The following is a 22,722-nucleotide window of genomic DNA, read 5'->3' as shown; positions in this document are numbered from 1 at the left end:
CCTAACTTTCACTGCATGGAAAACATGCTGAAGCTGAAGGACAGCAGCTTCTCTCTCCATCCTACATTCCCTTTTCCTACCCACTTGCTTTCTCAGTTAACAAGGTAGAAGTATAAAGGAAGTGCCAGGAGACCTGTGCCTTGGAATCACTTTCCACCCAATCACAGTGGTGAACCCCCCATGCCCACCTGCCCTTCCCTAATGCCCCACAACAAGGAGGCTCTTCTGCAAGGTTTACCTGGGGTGGCAACTCTTCTTGTTACACAGCAGAAATAGTACGGTGGATCTGGATTCACAGCACAAACCACAAGACTAGGAGAAATGCAAGTATATGAGCACTGCCTAGGACATATGGAAGTGGTGGGGCTTGCCTAGTATTTGTAGAGCAGGTCTAGAAAAAACTAGGACTTATAGGCACAGCCTAGACTGCTTAATGAAGGATTAATACTCTTGAAAAAGCAAAGGTCAATGGTATTAGGTTTCAGGGGTAGGTGATTTAATTACGTTTCTAGAGAAAGTAGGGTCCAGAGATATAAAGATTGAAGTTTTGGCTTATGGAGGGATCAAGGGACTCCTCTGGGACTCCTAAAGTGACGGAAGAGAAATGAAGCTCAGAGATCCTCTGACTGAAGACCTCAACACTAACCACTGCTAGATCTGGGGTGTTGTTTATATCATATTACTTGATACAAAATATCTATAGCATTTTTGGAAGGGGCAGGTTAAAAAAAAAAATCAATAATGATTCTGGATAAAATGATAACATTTAATTTTTTATTTGTCAGTAATTAAAGCAACCAAGCATGTGTCAGTTATAGATGCAATGGTAAGCAGTAAAGAAAAATCAGTAATTACCATGATGCAAGATTACAATAGTTCTGGAATTTCTGGTGTTTTCTAGTACTCTTTTCCATAAGATGTTATAATTTTTTTTTTTTTTTACTTTATATTATTTTATTGCAACTTAAAAGTTAACTGAAAAAGTAACTCAATCTCTTCACTCACCTAGAAGAACTGTATGATACAGTTCAGCTGATAGCTTAATTATGGAAGAGAATGAGTATGCTCTGAACTGAAGCAAGCACAGCTTGACACCTTCTATGAAACCAGAATATTATTGATACAAAAATTGTATCTACTTAATTTTGGTTAAGCTCCTGAGCAAGTAAAGCAAACATTTAAGTTATCCATCATGCTCAATATAGAATTACTGGAAAGTATAGCTGGAGGAGACTCCTGGAGATCATCTAGTCAAACCACCCTGCTCAAGGCAGGATCATTGATGACTAAAACATCCCAGCCAAGTGTCTGCCTAACCTGCTCTTTAAAATTTCCAAAGATGGTGATTTCACAGCTTCTCTAGGTAGCCTGTTCCAATGCTGGACCACACTCACAGTTAAAAAGTTTCTCCTAATCTGAAACCTAAAGCTGAGACCATTGCTCTTAGTCCTGTCCCCTACAGCCACGAAGACAATAGTCTATCTCCATCCTCTCTATAATCATCCTTCAGGCATCTGAAGACTAGTATCAAATTCTCCCTCAGTGTTCTCTTCTCCAGACTAAACTCTAGCTCTTTCAGCCTTTCCTCATAAGTCTTGCTTCCCAGGTACCTAATAATTTTTGTTGCTTTGTACTGGACTCTCTCCAATATGTCCATATCCTTATTGAAGGACACTGTACTGAGGCCTCACCAGTGCTGAATAGAGTGGAAGAAACACAACTTGATTTACAAGCGACCCTCCTGATAATACAGACCAGTTTGCTGCTGGCCTATTTTTGCAGGAGTACACCATTGACTCATATTCAGTTTATGGTATACTGTAACACCCAAGTTCTTCTCTGCATTACTTGAGCCTAGCCAATTCTGTCCCATTCTGTCTTTGTGTTTGCAATTATTACATCCCAAGTGCAAGGCTTTGCATTTGTCCTTGTTGAATTTCATCTGATTGATTGTGGACCATTTATCTAGTCTATCCAGGTCATTTTGGTTCCTCGCCTTGCCCTCTGAAGCATCTGCAACTCCATTCAACTTTGTGTTAACCACGAATTGCTAAGCCCGCACTCAATCCCATTGTCCAAATCATTAATGAGAATGTTAAACAATATCTGACCCAGGATAGACGCCCTGGGGAACACCACTTGATATCTCCTCCCAGCTAGAGATTGAGTCATGGATGACTAGTTATTGAGCAATGATCCAACCATGATCCAACCAGTTATATATCCATGTTACAATACTTTCATCTAGTCTGTATTTTTTTGGCTTGTTAAAAAGAACATTGTGGGAGACGTCAAAAGCCTTGCTAAAGCTGAGGTATATCAAATCCATGTTAATGGAGAAAACAAACATGAAAGTCAACCATGCACAAATAACAGGCTTTGATTTGGCTAAACTTGTTCTTCAAATTGTGTGACATCATGAATACAGGATAGACCTAGAATCTTGATAATCATCTGTGACATCCTTGGCAGTAAGTTCTATTCTCTGGCTGCACATTTACACCCTGCTGATGCAGGAAGCAATTTAGAGATTATACAGTTAATCCAATAAACGATATCAACAAAAAAAATCCTTGCCTCTCACATATTTCCTGGACCATCAAAGATACTGTATCATCCCAACCTTGTAACTTAGAGAATACCTTACTTGATTGTAATCACCACAAAAAAAATTTAAAACACATTCTTTTCTCATTATTATAGTTTACTGATGATATCAGAGTAAAATCCAAGGCAAATGATTTTGCAGTAACAGAAAAGAAATATATTGTAGCAAAACAATTATATTTCAAATTGACATTCTGCAAAGTTTTGGTTGGTGGATAAACATGAGTCTCAGAGAAGTGAGTGAGATAATTTTGAAACAGGTGTAACTGTCCTCATGGCTAGGGACAGAAATGACACAAAAACCAGTATACACAAACGGAAGCCAGTTCAAATCTGTAACACAACAGAAATTCAGTGTACATAAATCAGTTTCAAAATGGCTGAAACCAGTTTAAAATGAACCTGGATGGATGTAGTACCAGAATTTACTGATTTAAGTTAAATTCATATACTGAACTTCTGTCCCAGATCCCCTCCAGATTCAAGTTAAGTCACAGTCCCCCAACATCCTAGGATCCTTTGTACTTCCTCAACTAATCTCCCTTAGCAGGGCGGGCAGGCTAGCCTTGACCCAAGCTGCCTGCTCCATCCCAGCAGGGAGGCATACTCTAGTGCCCACTGATTTCTGGCCTGGGCCACTGCAGTCATGTGGCTGCATTTCTGGAATCAAAAGTGAACATCTGTTCACTCACTTATTGGTTCAATCTACATACCTTAGACTAACCTGAAAAGACTGAATCAATTCAGCCTCTGGCTTTTTGACTGTCTGTATTTAGCCCATGAAAACAAGTTAGGTATTATTTTTTTCCTGGTACAAAACAGACCAAACTAAAATCATTCTGAAAAAGAATGTGAGTATCTAAATCTGAATGATTATAGGTTTTGCTGGCTGTTGAGTAAATGGGAAGAATCAAGGAGAGACAGCAGTCTGATAGTATATATTGCTAATTGACATTATAAATTTGATTGAAAGATACTGGTGTAGAATCTGAATTTTATATTGACTAGTACAGAATTAATAGGTTCAGCCAAATTTTAAGCACCTAAATAATGTCATATTTATGTCTAGATCATTTTAGATAGTGATATTGTTCAGTGCTATCAAAAAACTTCAAATCTATGCTGAATAAATATCAATTAAATTTTAAGTGATAACAGACCAAAACTGGCTTTCAATATGCTTGACGTGTCCTCATTTTACCTCCTACATATCCATATGGACATATATACAAATTCCTTCCAAAAAAATTACTGACAGAACAGAATTCATAGAAGAAGAAATAATTGTGATTAATTTCTGTTATTCTGTCAATAAGTATTAACACATCCTCAAGAAAAAATATGGCCCTTTGCATTGTATGGAGGAATCTCAGCTCAAATGCAGAAGCCTGTAGCAAAACCCCCGTTTTTTCTTTTCTTTTTAAATGCATTCCCTCCCCTTCCCCAACCATTTCTGACTTCGTCTCTCCCTCTCTATTCCCTATAGATAAGTATAAGTGAGCCAAGATGTAGGATAAGCTTCAGCATTTTATTTTGGTAGCAAGTTGTTTTTGTTTTGTTTTTTCTCCTTCTTTATATTGTATAATTATTATGTTTATATTGATTTTTACTGTTCTATATTACTGTTTTACTGGCACTATACAATTTAAGCCTACATATGTAAGTTAGCATAAGTCATGTCAAGTTTCCATTTTGTTTGTCAAGTCTACATCCTGTCCCCAGGCCCAGTTGTGTAACCCATGACTCACACCTACCCCTCCTATGTAACTTGGTTCCTGAATGAATGGGGATGAATGAGGGTGCTTGAGAGACAATGACAGTAGGTCTAAAAATAGCTCCCTATGAATGACCAAACCATCAACACCAATACCTAGACCAATGACTCAGCCCTTGGAACCACCCTCAGCATTCAAGAAACAAAAGATGAGGCAACCCACCATTGTGCCAGGCTGCACATGCTCAGTAAGAACACCTGGAGCCCTCTGGAACAGAAATGACATTGCCTGGAGAGGCCTGTACCATAGGAGATCAGAGGTAGTCTACCCCATAAAAGGGGTAGTGAAGACTGACTCCTTGGGATGTCCTCTCCATCTGGACCAGCACCATGCCACATCACTTATCCACCCAGAGGCCCTGCCAGCAACCCCCCTCTGGACAACACCTACAAGACAAAGACCCCTTTTCCAGCCTGGACAGGTAGCTATCAACCCCACCCTCTCCTCAACCAAGGACTTGCACTCTGTTTCTCTTCCCTACCTGGACTCCAGCCCTGCCACTGAGTCTCTTTCTCCTGCTGCATGTGTGTGTGTCAATAACTTCATGGGGCTGTGTAGTGTGTTGTCTGTGTAATAAAACTGTTATTTGGACCCCTAAGTTGGGTTTTGCTTTACTATGGTTTGGCCCTGCTCCAATGTCTGCTCCTTGCCCCTCTAACTTCTGTCTCATTTCTCCCTCTCCTGCTTCTGGCTCACCACCACCTCCAACACCTGTCCTGAGCTCCTCTCTGCCTCCAAACCCCCTGTTTCTTTGCCACTGTCTTATCCCCACTGCCTTTTCCTTTTCTCCTGAATAACCAGGTTTCTGTCTCAGTTTCTTTCCTGGCTGTCTCCTCCTTGCCACCACCTATCTGCCCTGCCCCTTCCCAATATCTCAGCTGTCTGCCTCAGTTTTCAGCCCCAAGCTCCCAGGTTTCTGTCTCTCTCTCTTTCCTGGCTGTCTCCTTGCCACCAGGCTTCCCCCCCACCCCCCTTTCCCTTGCACCAGTGACCTCAAGTAACCCTCAGGCCACTTGATCTTAAGTAACCCCAAGCCTCAGTTCCTCAGCCAGCTTCTCTCTAGTCCACCGGTTCCAATTCTGGTTCTGGCAATTTTCACTCCCTACACTTTAACTCTCTCTCTCTCACTTTAACCTTCCCCCAAGTATCCCAGGTATCCCAAGCACACACATACGTACCGTACCATCCAAGTTAGGTACTAACCTGTGTGTAGGTGGGTTGCATGTGTGTGAACTAGTGAGTGTGTGTGTATACTATATTATATAGTATACACACACACACACACACACACACACACACACACACACACATATATATATATATATATATATATATATATATATATATATATATATACACACACCATTGCGTGCATGATATATGAATTAGTGATCTGTGTATATGTACTGAGTGTGCGGGTATTGACAATTGATTTTTGTCTAATTTTTAGTGTGTAGTATGTATGTGCTTGAATTGGTGTAGGTATGCATGTGCCTAGGCTGGTTTGGATGTGTATGTGCCTGAGCTAGTAGTGCATGTGTGTATATGTGTGTGTGTGCACCTAATTGATTTGTGTGTTTGTATATGTGCAATTGTGTCACACCCTCCTGTCTAACAGTGCAATATTGAGATCCTGAGAGTTGGCCTGACCTCACAGGACAACAAGCCCAAAAAAGAATTCTTTTGGCCTAGGGAAACTCCTCTCTGACACACTTGGGTCACTACTGAGCCTGTGGTTCTGCACTGTTAGATTTTCTTCGGGGATACATTGAGGTCAGGAGGAGATTTCATAAAACTCTGCTCTCAGTTCCTGCATTAATGTAGGATTCATTAAAGAATTTAGAACTCCCTAGAAGCAACTCTAAATGGTTCTGGAGCAGGAGCAAAGCTCTGGCACAGGACAGAATCAGCCTTATGTATTCCCAAATTTGTGGGAACATAAATGTTTCTCTTCCATTAGACTGTACAGACTGAACACAGATTTGGGGGTCTCCACAGCTTCCCCAACACAGCAGTGAGAAAGGAAATAATATACAACCTTTGACTGCAGATACCTACATAAACAGAACACACGGCTCATAACAAAAAGCAGCTTTCAGAGAAGAGAGATAATGTTAGTTGCGGAAATTGATAATTTTGCATGTTTTGTTTAGGAAGGAGGCACCATCCACAGCATAGTTTTAAGTTGCCTTAGAGTTTAAGAAGTATTTCTTTTGGCATCAGATAAATAAAAGAAAAAAGGAGACAGAGGAGATTGATTAATTTTCATTTACTGAATGCCCTTCATTATTGTTGTTGAAAAAAATGCACTCAGGCAGCTAATAAAAAAAGTATTTTAACACTAATGGATTCAAACATTGTATTTACATTTGGCATTAGAAAATAGAAAGAGTTGTCTTAAGGCTGCTTGATGTATTAAATACTCTGTCCATTCGTCCATATTGGAAAGGTTAATTAAACAACCAAAGATATCAATATATAAAAGGAAGTTCTTGTTGAGTATTGTGTGTAGCAACTTTCCCTGGTGACCTCACAATAGTGCAAAGGTACACAGCTGCTCAGGAGTGCAACCATTATGAATTTTATTCCACTTAATAGCACCAGCAGGAAATGGAAGGTTATATTACAGATCAATAAATGGGCTAAGGAAATCTGACAACCTTTGGTCAGAATTAGAGGAATAGATGGCATTAATTAATTCACTGGCTTGTAGGGGAAAAAAAAAAAAATCAGTCTTCATAGCTGTGACAGACTAAGAAATGTTCTTCCCTTCTCTTCTTTGCCTTAGTGATTAATATGGAAGGGCAGCTATAAGCAGACTTTTCAGGCATTACAGTTTCTCCTTTGTAAAAAAGTTCTGAACTCCATAAACTAGCGTCCTTTGTTATTCCCTTTCATCTCTAAATAATATATGCATGGGCAGTAAATTCTTAAATAATTGCAAAAATTTAGTAGTGAGAATCTCCCAGCAAACTACATCCATTTCATGCTGGGGATGGCAGGTTTTCAAGAGTTTGGGCTTTTGAAATTGTGCTCATTATTTATGTGCTCCTTGCTTTGAAAATCTGAACCTGGACTTAAAAACCCTGGATGTGATGCAATTAAAAAAAAGCTACATCCGTCATGGATGACTGAAGTTCTCCAAGTTACCAATTGAAAAGAGACAGATAATAAATGAACGATGCATCAAAGCAGTGCTAAAAGACTATTCTACTCACTGGATGACCTCAAGTGACATGGGAGTCAGAAGTACAAAAGGTTGTGTCCCTATCATATGGTAGAGGTCAGTACATGTTGTCATGCTAACTTCAGAGGCTACTGTTAGAATAGTGAAGATAAAGGTAATGAACCATGTAACTTCCATAATTCAGCTTTAGTTTCAGTTAATTCAGGAAGTGGACTGAAATACTACCACATTCCTATAGTTACAAGAGCTCTTGCCTCCTTTGAATTTATACATGTGTGGCACTGGACAAAATGACAATATGCATGACTACTTAAGCACATGATCAGAAAGGAAGGGAAGACCAAATGATGAAGGCAGAGACTAGCTGCTTGGCAGAAATAATCTATACAAATTTATTTGGTGGGAAATGGAACCAACCTGCAGTCAAAAATGTGTGCCTGGATTCAAATGACAGAGTCCAAACAATGCCATGGGAGCAGCACCCAGGAACTTTTCCTGAAGCAATTAAAATTCCCTTCCTATCAGCACCTGCTCCCATTATGCTCCTCCCACTATAGTCAGGGGCACCACCCCTCCCCTCCCATTATGCTCCTCCTCCTCTCTAGTTATGCCTCTGGGTATAGGAAGGGGAGGTCCACCTGCCACCACCACTGTCCTGGCTGCTCCTGCTTCCAGCTGGGGCTGCAGAAAGACAGGCTTAACTGGGGAAAGCAGCAGCATCTGCTAGGTTCCCCACCCTGCCCCATTCCCTCAATAGCAGGCACAGGAAGGGGAAACCTGCCTGTTGCCACTGCTGTCAGTTTAAGCTTCCTTTTGAGCTGAATTATTCCTAAAGCTTCTCTTTGTAATCTCCCTCTTTATTAGGGCTAAAACACAGCTAATCTGGCTGTTAGGGTGCATCAGGAGGAGAGGTACTGGGACCCTCTGTGCAAGGTTCTAGCACTTGACACTTTGACAGATAATATTAAAAAGTTACTCAAGGACTCATGGAAGAAGCCAAAATATAGCTCACTCACTAAGTCCAGTGAAAGAGTAAAGGGAGAGAAGAAAATACTGAACCAGATTTGTTTCTGAAGGTATAACTAGACCTCCTGAGGTAAATGGCCTCTTCTATTCACCTAGTAATTTAAAATAACTAAACAGATTACTGCCTTGGATAAGTAGCTAATCTATCCAGTTAAACCAAACCTATGGTTGATAGGCCTAGTTTAATGAATAATAGTAAGATACAACACAAGCATAGAAGAACAGCATGGTTTATGACATTCTGAAAATATCTGAGAGCACATGCACCGAATGCAATTTCCAAAGTGATCATTGGCATCACCAATTCATTACCGTTTACTGGTACAATGCGATTCCAAAGAAACCTGCATTTGCTAAAGTTTCTTCCACTGCAACAAGTGACTACAATTGTTGGGACTGAGTAGTTGGCATCAAATGAGGATTCTCCTCCAGAGGTAGCTCTCTAGAGGAAGGCACGGATAGTTAGGATATCTGCATTGGCCTGCTTTGCATCTCACTCTCCTGCATGAGCAATGATAAGCTTCCCTCTGCCTTGTGCGCCCAAACCCTCTAGCCCCAACTGAGACTGAAGTTTCCCAGACCCTTCATTCACAGACACCACGACACAAGTAAGAGAAAGAGCCAAGATCCTCCTCTTGTGGGTCTCATTGTTAGAGCTTGATTCTACCCTAAAATGGCTTGTCCTTCAGATTCCTTTCCTGGCCTGCTTGTGACCTTCCCCAATGCCTTCACTGCCCAGGCAGTTCCTTAGGGTCACGTCAAGGTTTCCTCCTTGCTTATCTCCCTCTCTCATAGCACATGCATTAAACTACTTAATGAATTTTTAAAATAATCTGCTGCTTCTACTCCTACACCTTTCAGCCCATCATCATAGTCTGTTCCTCATTCTCAGCCCTTTACACCCCCTTCCTCTCATCTTGCCCACAAATCTAACTAGCCCCAAAAAACTTCTTTCTCTTCTTAGCCACTTGCTTCTCCTTTAAACTTCCCTTCACTCCAACTGTTTACCCATGGCAACAATTCATGCATAAATTAGAGTTTTAATTAAAAGAGCAGGAATGATTAGCTACAAATGGCTTCCTTAAATTGGGGCTGCTCTTCCTTTTATTCAGCAGTTGCTTTTGGAGAGAAAGCTGCTTCTGCCTCCTCCTGGCCTCAGCTTCATGTTCAGCAGGCTAAGAGCGCTATTAGCACAGCAGAAAAAGTATGCTCAATAGAGCCTCAGAGGGAGCAGAGTTGCTGTTGCTGAATACCATTCAAAAGGTCTTGTAGCTCAAATTTTGAAAAGGGACATAAAAAAAAAAAGAAAAATAAATCAGGCAGTCAAGATTTGATGGTTGGCTAGTGATTACTATAACCTCCAGAAGTGCTTATATTCTATTGATCTTCTTCATATTAAGCATTTTATTGGAGGGTCATTCCACAACATTCTCATGGGGATTTCAGAGTGGGATGACGATCCAATTAAAATTCATGGACAATATTCCTCATAGCCTGGCACATTAATCTGCTGTAACTCTTAGGCAGCAGACACCACAACTGTGACATCTGGAAGTAAGCTATGCAGCTGCACCACAACCATAAGTTTCCTGTAATTTTGGACAGGTTTTCCAGACCTGCTTTTGACTATATCAGCACTCATGTGGCTGTTGTCTTTTTGGGTGTTTTATTAGTTAGACAAAGCTGGTTTTGCTACCTATAGCCCAAAGTGACTGACAGTTATCTCAGTAAAAGAATTCCTGGAGTAATGGTTACTGTTTTCAGTTGGCCCCACATGCTTTCACTGACTTCACTAATTATTGTTAGATCCCCAGTTTTTCTGGGGTTCCAATGTCCCTAATTAGGGGGCTATTTTTTGGCAATTTTGAGTAATCCATCAGATAACTATGCTCTTTTTAGTCACGTTGTGCAATTGTGCTCTAGGTTTTCTTAAGCTAAAAAGAGTTCCAGTATAATAACCACAACTACAAATTACATGTATTCATCCAAATTAATATTTGGTGGCACATACATATCTCAACCTCTTCCCTTGCAGTTGATGGTTATTGCAAAAGGTGTTTATTACTTCAGACTCTCTTACCATTTAGTCAATACTCTGGTAGGCAGGAAATGATTGTCCTCAGCAGAACACAACTCTCTTAGCTAACTATAAAACTGTAAAGCTGTCCCCAAGAGTTGACAACAAATCCTGATTAAATTATATTTTGTAAACTTACTCTCTACTAAAGCTACCAGCAAAACTACCTTTTAAAACTGAAAAATAATTTACTATGCCATTTACTATATTGTAATCATTGAGGAAAACTGATTTGCCTATGTGCTTCCTTTATACATTTTTTTACACAGGGTAGAAGAGAGTTTCACGTCAGATGTTACCTGTAACTAAAAATAAAGAAAAAAAAATCAGAAGTAAAAATGACTGGTAATGTTCCTTACATGTGTTAACATATGTGTTACAGTATATAGAATACCATTTTCTTTTAAGTGAAAAGGTAAAAACATCATGTGATAAATGAGTTTTCATTCACCTTTGACTGCACAACTTGTTCTCTGTTCACTGATCTATACCTCCCAGGATTTTCTTTTTCTTTTATTTTTAAGCATTGAATCCCCCTAAAACAACTTAAAACAGCTGCAAAATTTAAAAAAAAATCTATCCATCTTAGTAATGTATCTTCCATCTATTCCTAATGTATAATTTCTTCTTGCTTGAAGCCTTCATCATGACAAAATTCAGCTCTGGAACAGTGAAGGATTTCTGTCAAACATGGTTGTGTGCTAAATTACAAGGCTACAGGAACAGTGGCTTTTTGCTCTCAGGGAGGGAAAAGTACTAGTCTTCTAACAGACTTACACATTTATTTCTAACCCTGAAAAATCCCAAGAAAACAGATTCAAGAATCATGACATTTTTAAGCACGTAAATATAACAACATGTGCGTTTATGGCTCCCTCTGTTTCACATTAACACACAGTAACTAAGGTGCTTAGATACATGAAATAGTTCTGAGCAATTATTTAACTCTTAAAATATTTCTAAAATAGTTTTTCTTTAAGACATATATATATCAGCTACAGAGAATTTAATGTTATGGTGTGATAAAAGTATTTTATAGCACTCACTCATCTGTTAAGTCTTCACCACAATAAGTGATGTGTCACAACCCAAAGTTGTGATTTTGTGTTTGTGTGTGCTTCGGCACTGCTAAATTATTTTTCCCACTAAATTGCAGCTTCCTTGCATGGTGGAGTTTTCTGCTGCAGAAGAGAACCCCGGTGCAACGGAGAATTTCCTGCCAATTTGAAGCTTTCTCTGCATGGTGCATTCCTTTTGCATCCAAGAAATGCATGGTGCAAGGAGTTCCCACCATTTGTATGAAGATTCATGCCACATTATTGGCCGATTTTAATACATGCACACGTGGCGGCTAGCAATTGGCTTGCTAGCCGTATAAAGAGCTTGGGTGGTTTCCGCCCAAGTTGGAGAGAAATGAATTGGAGAGAGAGCAATTGGAGTTCGAGAGGGAGAGCGTGAAGATCTCTAAGCGCTACGGATCCTTACGGACCCAACGCATTTCTTAAAAGGCAACAGAGGCCTGAACAGCCTCTAGCCTCTCCCCGTCGCCGATAAATTCCTAGACGTATCCCTTCCTGCATATTAAAGATACGAACCCGCGGAGCCTTAACAACTCCGGGGCAAGAGAACTGAACTGAACCCATGGAGCTTCGACAACTCCGTGGGAAAGAAATTACCAAACCCGCGGAGCCTTAACAACTCCGGGGCTAGAACGAATTTGTCGTAGTCCTCCAATGAGGATTTAAGCGGAGCTGCACCTGGAAACTGTCCAGCCTACACCGCGACCATCTTGGGTATAAGTAAATAATCTTTAAATCAACCACTACGCATCCGTGACTAATTCTAGCTCGCCCCCGGTCTCCTCCGGCCCTGAGTGCCCTGGCTGCTGGCCACAGCCCGCGTGCGCAAAGATGGGCCTGGCTCGCCCCCGGCCCGCACATGATGTAGTGCCAAAACTCATACAGGCACTATCTTTAGCACTACTTCATAACACCTCTTACATGCTACTGTAACAAAAAATCATTGTGCCCCCACCCCACACCCACCCAAGAAAAGCAGTGCTTTACTTTAAACTCAGCAGACTCCTATGGAAAGCCCAGTGCATGCCCAGAACAGGCATCACATTAGTTGAACCTGACCTGCCCAATATCTGAATAGATCAGGCACTTCAGCAGGGCTTCTTTGATGCTTTTATCTAATATCTGATTACTGATTACCCATAAATATTTGCATGCATTTTTAATTAATTGTCAGCCATACTTCCCCTTCTCTATGAAAGATGATTTTAAAATATTCTTTCCATCCTATTTATCCTTCTACCTACCTGAATTGCTGTCTTAGGCCTTCTGAATAATTGTCCTGACTGTCTCAATGGAAAATTGCTACATAATTTAACAGGAAATAATGATCTTTCTGTAGGCCAGACTTATCCAGACTGAATATTGAGGGGAGTGCACTTAAAAAGTTAATTTTATTTTTAAAGTTGTGGCTTTACTCCACATATTAAATATGAGGATTAAGAAGCATCATTGGAACATAATACCTCCAAAATAAGAGGTAACAACCCCAGAAGTGGTCAAATTAACTGGGGCTCCTCAAAGGTAAGTCCCTAACTGAAGGACTACTCAAAGGTATGCCGTTATGCAGCATAAGGGTATCGCAACAGGCTTCAGGAATGATATTCCTATCTGTGCAGTATTTCAAATCCCCTGTACACAAGACATTATACATATTTGTTAATTGCTACTGGCATTGTTGCACTGTATGTGGTTAATTTTATTCATAGCAACAATGGTAACAAATAATAAGAAATATTCAAGCAAGCAGGTATATTATTTTTGGATGGTTTGCTACAGTTTTCAATAGACAAGGATTCAGCTGTGTACTAAGACTCATTTATTTCCATAATTTTACTGATTCACACTGAACACCCCCATTTTCAGACCAATAGCTCCACTAGCTTAATTATATTTTCCCCCTTTTTCAATTTCTCAGATTTTTCCTTTCATTATGGAATTGCATTTCATCTTGATCTCCAACAAATGAGTTCTTTGTCTCTTTTTCAAATCCATTAAACATTTTCATTTAGAAGCCTATTTTGCCATCCCGCTATCTCATATTCTCCTTCCCTATCTATCCTATTCATAGGGGGCATGTCATTACTTGCATGACAAACGTAAGAATAAATATTTGTGCCATTTGCTATCTTTCCACTCTAATGCTCATGTACATAGGGGTGATTTATTAACCATTCAACTGATCCTAGCAAGTACTTTTTCTGCTGTTTAGACTTTTTGCTGCAGAAGAGTCATCCTTAAAGAAAGCCTGCCATTTGGCAGGTGCCAAATACAACCCTGAGATGTTAATTTTTTCTCAGGCTAAAGAAAGCTATACAATGAACACATGCCTATCATGCAGCAGACGTCAGTAAAGGAGCTCAGAAAAGAGAGTGACGAGTATGTTCTAAATTAGACAGCAATGTATTTAGATAGGAGAGTTTGAGGTAGATAAGGTTGAACTAATGCCATCAAAATAATATCAGTCACTATGGGGTGAGCTGAGACCTTGCAGTCCAGACTGAGTAATGGGCAGCGCACAGCAGCCCTTTCCCAGAGACATTCAAGCTCCAAAATGTGTCTCTGAGAATCAGAAGTCAGTACTTGGTGCCCCCTTGCTGAATGGGTGAAATAAGCTGCATCAGCCCTTTTCTTGGACTTCTATCTGCTTTCACAACAGCTCAGCTGCTCTAGTCAGTGCTCCCAAGAAGCAGAGCCAATGCTCAGCCTACTTCCTCACCCATCTACACTCACTCTACATTTGCCTGTACAGGACTACAAGGAGCAGGCTGGTAACTCCTGTTCTCCCTCCCACAGCTGACTCAGGTATCCCAGCGATGAAAATTCTTTTGCCACTTACTCCACTGAGCAGCTGACAAGGTCAAAGCAAAAATAATATGAAACAGCCACTACCAAAATGGCATCTCAAACATGGTTGAACATCATAAGACAAGATATGCTGTAATCAGTGTGGCAACATTTCAGACCATTGACACAAAATCAAATATCCAAGTTATTCTCACAAGCAGCAGACTCCAGGCAGCCGTCAAGTGTAAACTGGCACAGCAGGGAACAGCGGGGCCATACAGGGATCTTCTTGCCAGTGCAAGCTCCGTGATGCCCTGGCAACATGTCCCCTGTGCAAACGGAAGCAGCAGAGGTGGTAGCGTACGGTCCCCTCACTGCTGCTGCATGGGCAGGGGGCACCTCGCCACAGCAGTGCAGAGCTCACAGCAGCAAGGACTGTTCCCTGCAGCACCGGGTTGCACCTAGTGGCCTGCAGAGGTCCCAGGGAGGGCAGCAGGTTGAGAGCCCAAGCCCACGGCAGGCAGCCCACACCCTCCCCATGCACAGATCTGGGGGGCACAGATCCCCCCAGTCCCCCTGAGAGTGTGGAAAGTAGCAGGGAGCTGGCCTCACCCTCCCAACCCCCCAGACAAACTGCCTACGGCCCCATTCCATGTCCTGCCAGGGCCCTATGGCCACGTGTTGTGGCCCTAGGCCGCAAACCACATGCACTACCTGGCTCGGCAGCAGCCCCAGCCCTGCCCAATTCCCTCCCTCCCTATGAAAGCCCCAATTGCCTACAGGAGCTACTCTTTTCCATAAAAAGTTGCAACTGCAAGGTTCCCTTCTTGCCCCCTTAATCTGAAGCTATCAAGGCTTGGCAGTGATAACTAAGGGCATTTTTACATGTGTTCTAGGATGCATGGCGGGGAGGGGGAACTTTAATTAGCAAGCACTTTTAACTAAAAGCACCCAAGGGACACCTGTATTAGCATCCCTCATGCTGAAAAATGAAAACAGGGTGCTCTAAATGAGCTTTAGTTCAAAGCGCCCCACTGCCACTTTTCAGCGTGGGGACACTAAAATACATGACACCAGAGTCTGCTGAAACGCGCTTATTTCTGTGCTTTTCCAGTGCGTCACACTCCCCGCACATGTATAGGAGCGCTGAGCTGAGGAAAAATATCCTCCTGCTTGGTTTTTTCTCTTTACACTCGATAAAAATGCTCATTCAAATATTGATGAACCCATGCCCCCCTGCAACTCCCCTATCAAAAAATTTAAAACTTTGCAGAAAAAATTAAGTCTGTTGAAAGCCTGTTTTTCTGTTGTTCAAGAAAAACTGATAATCCCTTGTCTTCCCCACTTACTTCTATCTAAAAGAAATGTAGAGGTTTGAGGAGAAAGGAATCCTGAATATGGTAAAGTAAAAAGTGAATTTAAGTCTACCTTTTTGAGCTTCAGGCTTTTTTTTAAAAAAAATTCTGGTTATGCTGACCCTTTCTTCCTCCTGGGGCTGACTATAGACTGGATCTCACATCAGTTGCTACAGCCCTTTCTTAGGGGGTTTAAGTTTTATGATGATTTACTTTTTCCATTGTCTTGAGGTAGATTGAATCTCCCATGCTCTCTCTGTAAGAGTTGGAACAGCATCTTCTGCTCACTCCTAACTATTTTCAACTCAAGGAAATCCACAGAGTTATTTTATCAATGCAATAAAACTAAGGCTTCTGGCCAGGATAACTCATCCACACTCTTCCAAGATGATTTCTTTGCTACTGACATCAGGTTCCTTCCATCTCATCAATGTCATTAAAGCTGAATTTTCCTTCAGGTGGAAGTCTATTTAATATGCAATTAAAATTCTCCATGTATATTTTATATATTCCTCTGGGAAAGTGAGAAGGTTTCCATATTTGTTTTTTACTAGGCCACTGTAGTTGTGACTAAAGTCATTTGAAAGCCTTGTTCTAGCTTGTTCTCATATCCCCATTTTTGGTTGCCACCACTCCAACCATCTCTATCAAGCTATGCACACTGTCTCCGCTTGTTGAGCATGTAATCGTTTCTATATAGTCTTCTTTCCATGTATTAATTTTCATTTGCCAATTAATATTGCATATTTCACCTGCATGTGTTTCCTACTGGTGATGGCATGCTATATGATTCTAGTGACGCATTCTTCCTTCCTTCCTGGCAAGATAGATAGGTGCACACTTGGAATATCCCAAGATAATCCATATGAATGAATGTAGGTATTTTTATGGGTTTGCCAAGTCTTTTCTACATAAAAAAATGAAATCCAAATCTGTCAAGATGGAAAATTTGTTTGAAAGCTAAGGTTCAAACTCCATTCTTGTTTGGGGATCTGAAAACCTGGATAAATTCACAGTTACGTTCTCTGCAGGTAATTTCTTTAATTCTATTTGCAGTATGGCAATGCACAGATGATGGTTCCCGCTCATCGCTGCACCTTTGTGTGCCCAAATATCCCAAATTTTAACAATTTTTCTAGAGAAACAGAGTGACAAGTTTGATTCTTCAGCATGTCATCTGGTGATACCCAGGCTACTGAGTAAATTTCTGTTAATACCACCACATATTAAATGTGCAGGCTATAAAGCCAGGACTATAAACATTATTTACAAGTCACCACGAAATAGCATGTTTATAATCCTGATGGGTGCCATTTCAGGGAGTTTTGATTACACGTGGAAAATATACTATGGGACTTTGCCATCTCTTTTCAAGAAATCCTACAATGTGTTAGGTCAGGTTGGTTATATGCACTAAAGTTTAATGAGTAAATGGGGAGAGAGAAATGGTTTTCATAGATTTCATCTAAAAATGAAATGGATCACCCCCTATAATGTATGATCTAATTCTTAACCATTTGGTAGTTCAATATGAATTTGTGCTAATATTCCATCAAACACATTACTTTCTGTTCCAATAGAGCACCTGTTGCAATTTCAAGATTATATCACAGGTTATTATACATACATTGATGCTTAATGAACTTGGGTAGTATGATGTCATAACGGTTTTAGATCAGAAACCTGATCCAAAACATTTTCAAACACGATAAGCAATATCAAGAAATAAAGCACATAGCTTAAAATCAAAGTATGAGGAAGGCTTTTGGATGTATCTTACTAATATTACATTTTATTCCTTTAGCACCACCATACCACAGCTATTTAAAAAAGCTTTAGGCCTTCTGCTCTCCCTCTCACATACACACAGTTACAATTATGTCCATTAGTTGCCTTAGCAACAAAGGTAGAGGTTAAGTCATTTTCTAGAAGAGGTTCAGTGCAAATTATGGCATTATACCAACTTATTGCCAATCTTTTTAATTAAAACATTTTGCTTTTACCTCAGATAACAGCAGAGATCAGTAAACAGGGCTGATCAAATTACTGATATTTAAACTCCCCTGTCTTAGGAAAGACCCACTGTAGGTTAATTACTGGCTGGGTACAAACTGATGAAGAGAGAAGCAAAAAGAATAATAGCAGTCACACAGGTATGATTCAATGCATGATGAACAACAAGGCCTGCAGCATAAGCTAGGAAATCCTGCAGTGTTCCACTAAAAATTCTAAACAACAAAGCTAACATGCAATATGTAGAGGTGTTACATGCTTAATAAAATAACTAGAAATTTAGCATTTCCACAATACCAGATTCTGGAATTATAATTTCTATAGTGTAATACCTCACAAAGGGTTATTTGTGAAAAAGAAAAACACCACCCAACTCCCCTGGAAGATGACCTACATGTTTGTTTTCAAAAAAAGCCCTGGAACACTATACACCAGGATTTCAAGTTCAGCTTGCACTACATCACAACTTGCAACTAAGGGGCATTTATACACATGCATTTGTCTGCTCCAAAGAGCCAGCGCTGGGTCACATGCATTTGTATAAATGGTGAAACGCACATTAGCACTGAGAAAATGCTGGTGGTGCGCTTTTGAACTAAAAAACCTTTGATGAGTTTTAGTTCAAAGCACACCACTGCCATTTTCTCAGCACTGGCTTGCATTTCGCCATTTATACAAATGCCCAATGCTGTGGTGCAAGCATGTGTACAAATGCCCAAGGTGTACATATACAGAAGAAAATCCCTCTCGCCTGATGTATAACTTCTTTTACAGTTTCTGCATTCCGATCTTCACCCGTGCTACTGATATACCATATATACCCAAATTCAAGGTGACTGAATTTAAGATGACCCCCTAATAATTAGATTCTATGCATGAAAAATTATAATCATGTTATCATGCTCTGTGTATAGAATCTAATTATTACAAGGTCATCTCACACAGCTGTGGCAGGGAAAGCAGCAGCTGGGGTGGACAGTAAGGGCCTGCCCAGAGGTTGGGCTGCTTGCAGCAAGCAGCTACATCAGGGTCCAGAGCCCCATCCCGGGTTGTAGCTGGCAGTGGCTACACGTGGACCTGGGGCAGTATAACCCCAGCCCCTTCCTGCCATGCATCCTGAGGCACACATGCGGCCACTGCCGCCATGGAGCCCAGGTTGCTAACAGCAGGCAGCGGGTAGGCTGTAAACAGCTGCATCAGGTTCCAGAGCCCTGGCCTGGCTCTGTGGCATCAGCTACAAGTATACTTCAGGGAGCACAGCATGGAAGGTACTGGGGTTGTGCTGCTCTGGGCCCTTTCCCCGCTCTGTGCCCTAAAGCGTGCCTGCAGCTACTGCTGGTCCTGGAGCCGAGCTGGGCCATTGGACCTTGGTGCATCAGTTGCAGCCTCCCAGCTGCCTGCCACATCTGACCCCAGCTCTGGGCAGCTGCTGGCCCCACATCTGGCCGCAGAGCCCAGGCTTCTCACAGCAGGGCTTACAGCCTCTTTGCCACCTGCTGAGAACACCCCAGCCTGTGGCCAGCAGCAGCTGCCCAGAGCCCAGGCCCAGAGCCCAGGCTGTGGTGTGCCAAGCAAAATGGCCTTATATGCCACGCTCTGGCATATATGTTGAGGGTTGCCAACTTCTGCTCTACACTGAGTTCTTTGGCACTCCCTAGGCTTAGCATGGAGCCAGGGAGTGGTGAGAGAATCAGTGCCAATTCCTTTGCCACTTCCTAGCCTGCCCTGACTCTCTCGCCAGTCTCTGGCTCTGTGCTGAGCCAGGGAGCAGTGTGGGAAAACAGCACAGAGTCAGGGAGCAGCAAAGAACCCAGAGACAGTGTGGAGCCAGAGAGAAGGGAGGGAATCAGCCAGGAATCAGAGAGCAGCAAGGGGATCAGCAAGGGAATCAGCACAGAGCCAGGGAGCAATGCAGGGCCCAGCACTGACTGCAGCTACCTTATTTTTACTTGGTACTCTAAGATGAGGTTTCTTTTTTGCCATGGTGAATGGGGGGAAAAAAACCCTTGCCTTGAAATCAAGTGAATATGGTACTACCATTTTCACAACGCATGTTTTTTTTAGCAGGGCAAAAATGGTCTGGAGTGTGTCTAATGGCAGTCGCATTTGACTGCATTTGCAGCTTGCATCATTTCTTAGGGTGCAGACAGATGTTGCCCTGGTGCTGCAATAAAAATTTTTATGGCAACACAAGTTGCAAGCAAATTGATGTCCCAACCCAGTATCATGCTATGATATGAGCACCCAAAAATGTTGCTCTGACCAAAGGTAGTCATAGGGGAGTCCTGTGACATGAATATCAGGCTGCTGCTCTTTCCACGTCCCTTATCCACGGGATGTAGCAGCCAGGGCAGTTGTCCCATGGGATGGGACCCCTGAAGACCTGGGAGTGGAAGGGTCCTAACCCTAGAAGACAAGAGCCCTGGCAATGTCTGTAGACACCACTTATGCAGATCAGCTGGGCCAAGATGCATTCCAGCACAGTTGATCCTGCCCTAAAGATAACATCTGTTTATAGCCTCAGATTCTTCCATCATTCTGTCACCAGCACATATTACTACTGTATGTGAGGGGCAGAAAACACTTAAAGAGTCAGGACCCAAATTACACTTAGCCCATACTAAAATCTGTGGAATACTAAGCAGTGTTAAAGGTTAATACAAGGGAGGGCAATTATTTGGGCTGGAAGGCCACTTAAGTTTTGGTGAGCTGTTAAAGGCTGTGAGGGGGGGGAGCCAGCAAAATACCAGTTGATCCTATCTGGCCCATCAGCCACCACTAGGAGCCTGAGGAGGGAGGGCTGTGCCCCACACCACTCTGCTTTGCTGCAGCTGGAGCCCAGCCATGCTGCACAGCACACAGACTCTTCCACCCCTCTACACACATTTCCCCCCTGTTGGCACTGTGCAGTCCTGGTAACACAGCTGCTGGCAGCCAGACCAGAACAGGACAAGGTGCAATGCAGTGTGCTGAGTAACCATCCCACCCACTCACTAAGATGAGGTGCTGCTGCCATACACTACACCAGAAAAGTCAGAGTTGGCCACCCCAGGCCAAGCCCTACCCACCGCCCCACTGTGGCTAGCATGGACTCATCTCCTAGTGGCACCACAGCAGCAGCAGTTCATCATAATGGCTGAGCAGGATGGCTATTCGGCTTGTTGCATCATGCTCTGTCCCATGTGGGCCTGGGTGCCAGCAGCTGCAGTGACAGGACTGTGCAACCACAGTGCCAACAGGAAGCCAGGTAGGAGGGTAGATGGGGGTAGGGGGGACGGAGGAGTTTTCAACCAAGCTTGGCCTCAGCTGTGGCAGAGTGAAGCAGCCCTCCTTCCTTGGGCTACTGTCAGTGGGCTGGATAGGATCAATTGGAGGGCTGGATACAGCCCATGGGCCATACTTTGCCCACCCGAGTTAATACCTTTTCTTGCCTGCACAGCTCTGACTTGCCACTAGAGGGTAGGTGAGTGAGCAGGGGCAATGCTAGGAGCAGGACACCTAAGCTCTCTCTCTGTTCTGGTGGTGGAAGTGGGACCAGGGGGTTGGGAGTGGTGCATCCTGGGATGCTGCAGGACTGCAAATTATTCATTTTATCTCTATGGAGTAGACTGAAGGTACCATAACATGAGCTAGGTAGAACAGCCCACAGTTAACCCCCTCTTGAAGTGGCATAACTTTGAGATGCACAAAGGACACTCAGCACTAATTAACAAGCTTCAATATGCAGATGTTTACATTTGAAATGCCCTTGGTATGGGTAATGTGTAACATGTAATTTGATCTTTACTTCACCCTTAGATTTATCCAGCACCATCCTGCTTTAGTGCCCAATAATTAAGAATGCAAAATGGTTCCATTACTATTGCATTTCATGTGCTCAGCATTTTACAAAATTTCTAACTTCTGAGCTTTAAAATTCATATATTTGCTGTCTGTTGTGGAAAAAGAAAACCTCAGGCCTTAATTTCTGTTTAAGAAGTGTATTGTGGAATTTTCCATAACGCTGAGTAGGCCTATGAGGTCAAAAGGTCAAACCACAGTCTATGCCCTCTTGCAGCTTTCTGGTTCAAACTAGTTCTCTGTTTGACTTGTTGTATCTTGCATCATGTGACCTGAATTGAAACATATAAAAGGCTTGCTTTAACTGTTTGTGAAGTGGGGCTTAGTGCCCACCCCCGCAGCTGCTTGTATAATAAAGGGTCTCTGACAACTTCAAAACTAAACAATAAAGTGAAGCTTGTTTCTTCCACACTGCCCAAGATGATCTCCTTTTTCATGCTCAGGTTTTAGTGGATTATAAAGAAATGCTGATCTCTATTACGCCTGTGCGAGTAGGGAACTATTCAATTCAGATTCAGCAAATTTAGAGGCCAGTGATTCGATTTGGAGATTCAGATCACTGTTCCAAACTGATTCAGCCAAATCAGCCTCAGAAGATTCGGTGCCAATTTGGAGAGATTCGGAGGTTTGGCCATAGAGTATAATGGGAAATCAATGAAATACCTATAACTTTGTCATTTTTGGCTGATTCGGATGAAACTTGCAGGGATGGTAGCCCCTTCTGAGGGCATGAAGCCTGCCATGCTTCAAGGAGATAGGTACAGGGGTTTCTGGGAAACTGCAGCTCAAGATGCTGACAAACAAAACTCGTGACATGGGTGACACTGTATGTGTTGAGGCACAGGGGAGTGAAAACTGCAGGGATGGTGCCCCGTGCTGAGGCCGCAAAACCTGCCAGCTTTCAAGGAGGTGTAGTCTTTCTGGACTTCAGGAAGGCCTTTGACACAGTCTCCCACCCCATTCTCATTAAAAAGCTAGG

At 42.1% G+C, this 22,722-nt stretch overlaps 1 protein-coding gene across 9 annotated transcripts in view; it reads right to left on the bottom strand.

Moving 5' to 3' along the window:
* LOC102558169 (heparan-alpha-glucosaminide N-acetyltransferase) overlaps positions 1 to 22,722 on the bottom strand; it is a 361,824-nt gene that overhangs the window by 143,439 nt on the left and 195,663 nt on the right. The gene's annotated exons all lie outside the window — the stretch shown is intronic.

Source organism: Alligator mississippiensis, chromosome 6 (assembly GCF_030867095.1).
Source record: "Alligator mississippiensis isolate rAllMis1 chromosome 6, rAllMis1, whole genome shotgun sequence".
Lineage (NCBI taxonomy): Eukaryota > Metazoa > Chordata > Crocodylia > Alligatoridae > Alligator > Alligator mississippiensis.
This window is presented reverse-complemented; position numbering and strand designations above follow the sequence as displayed.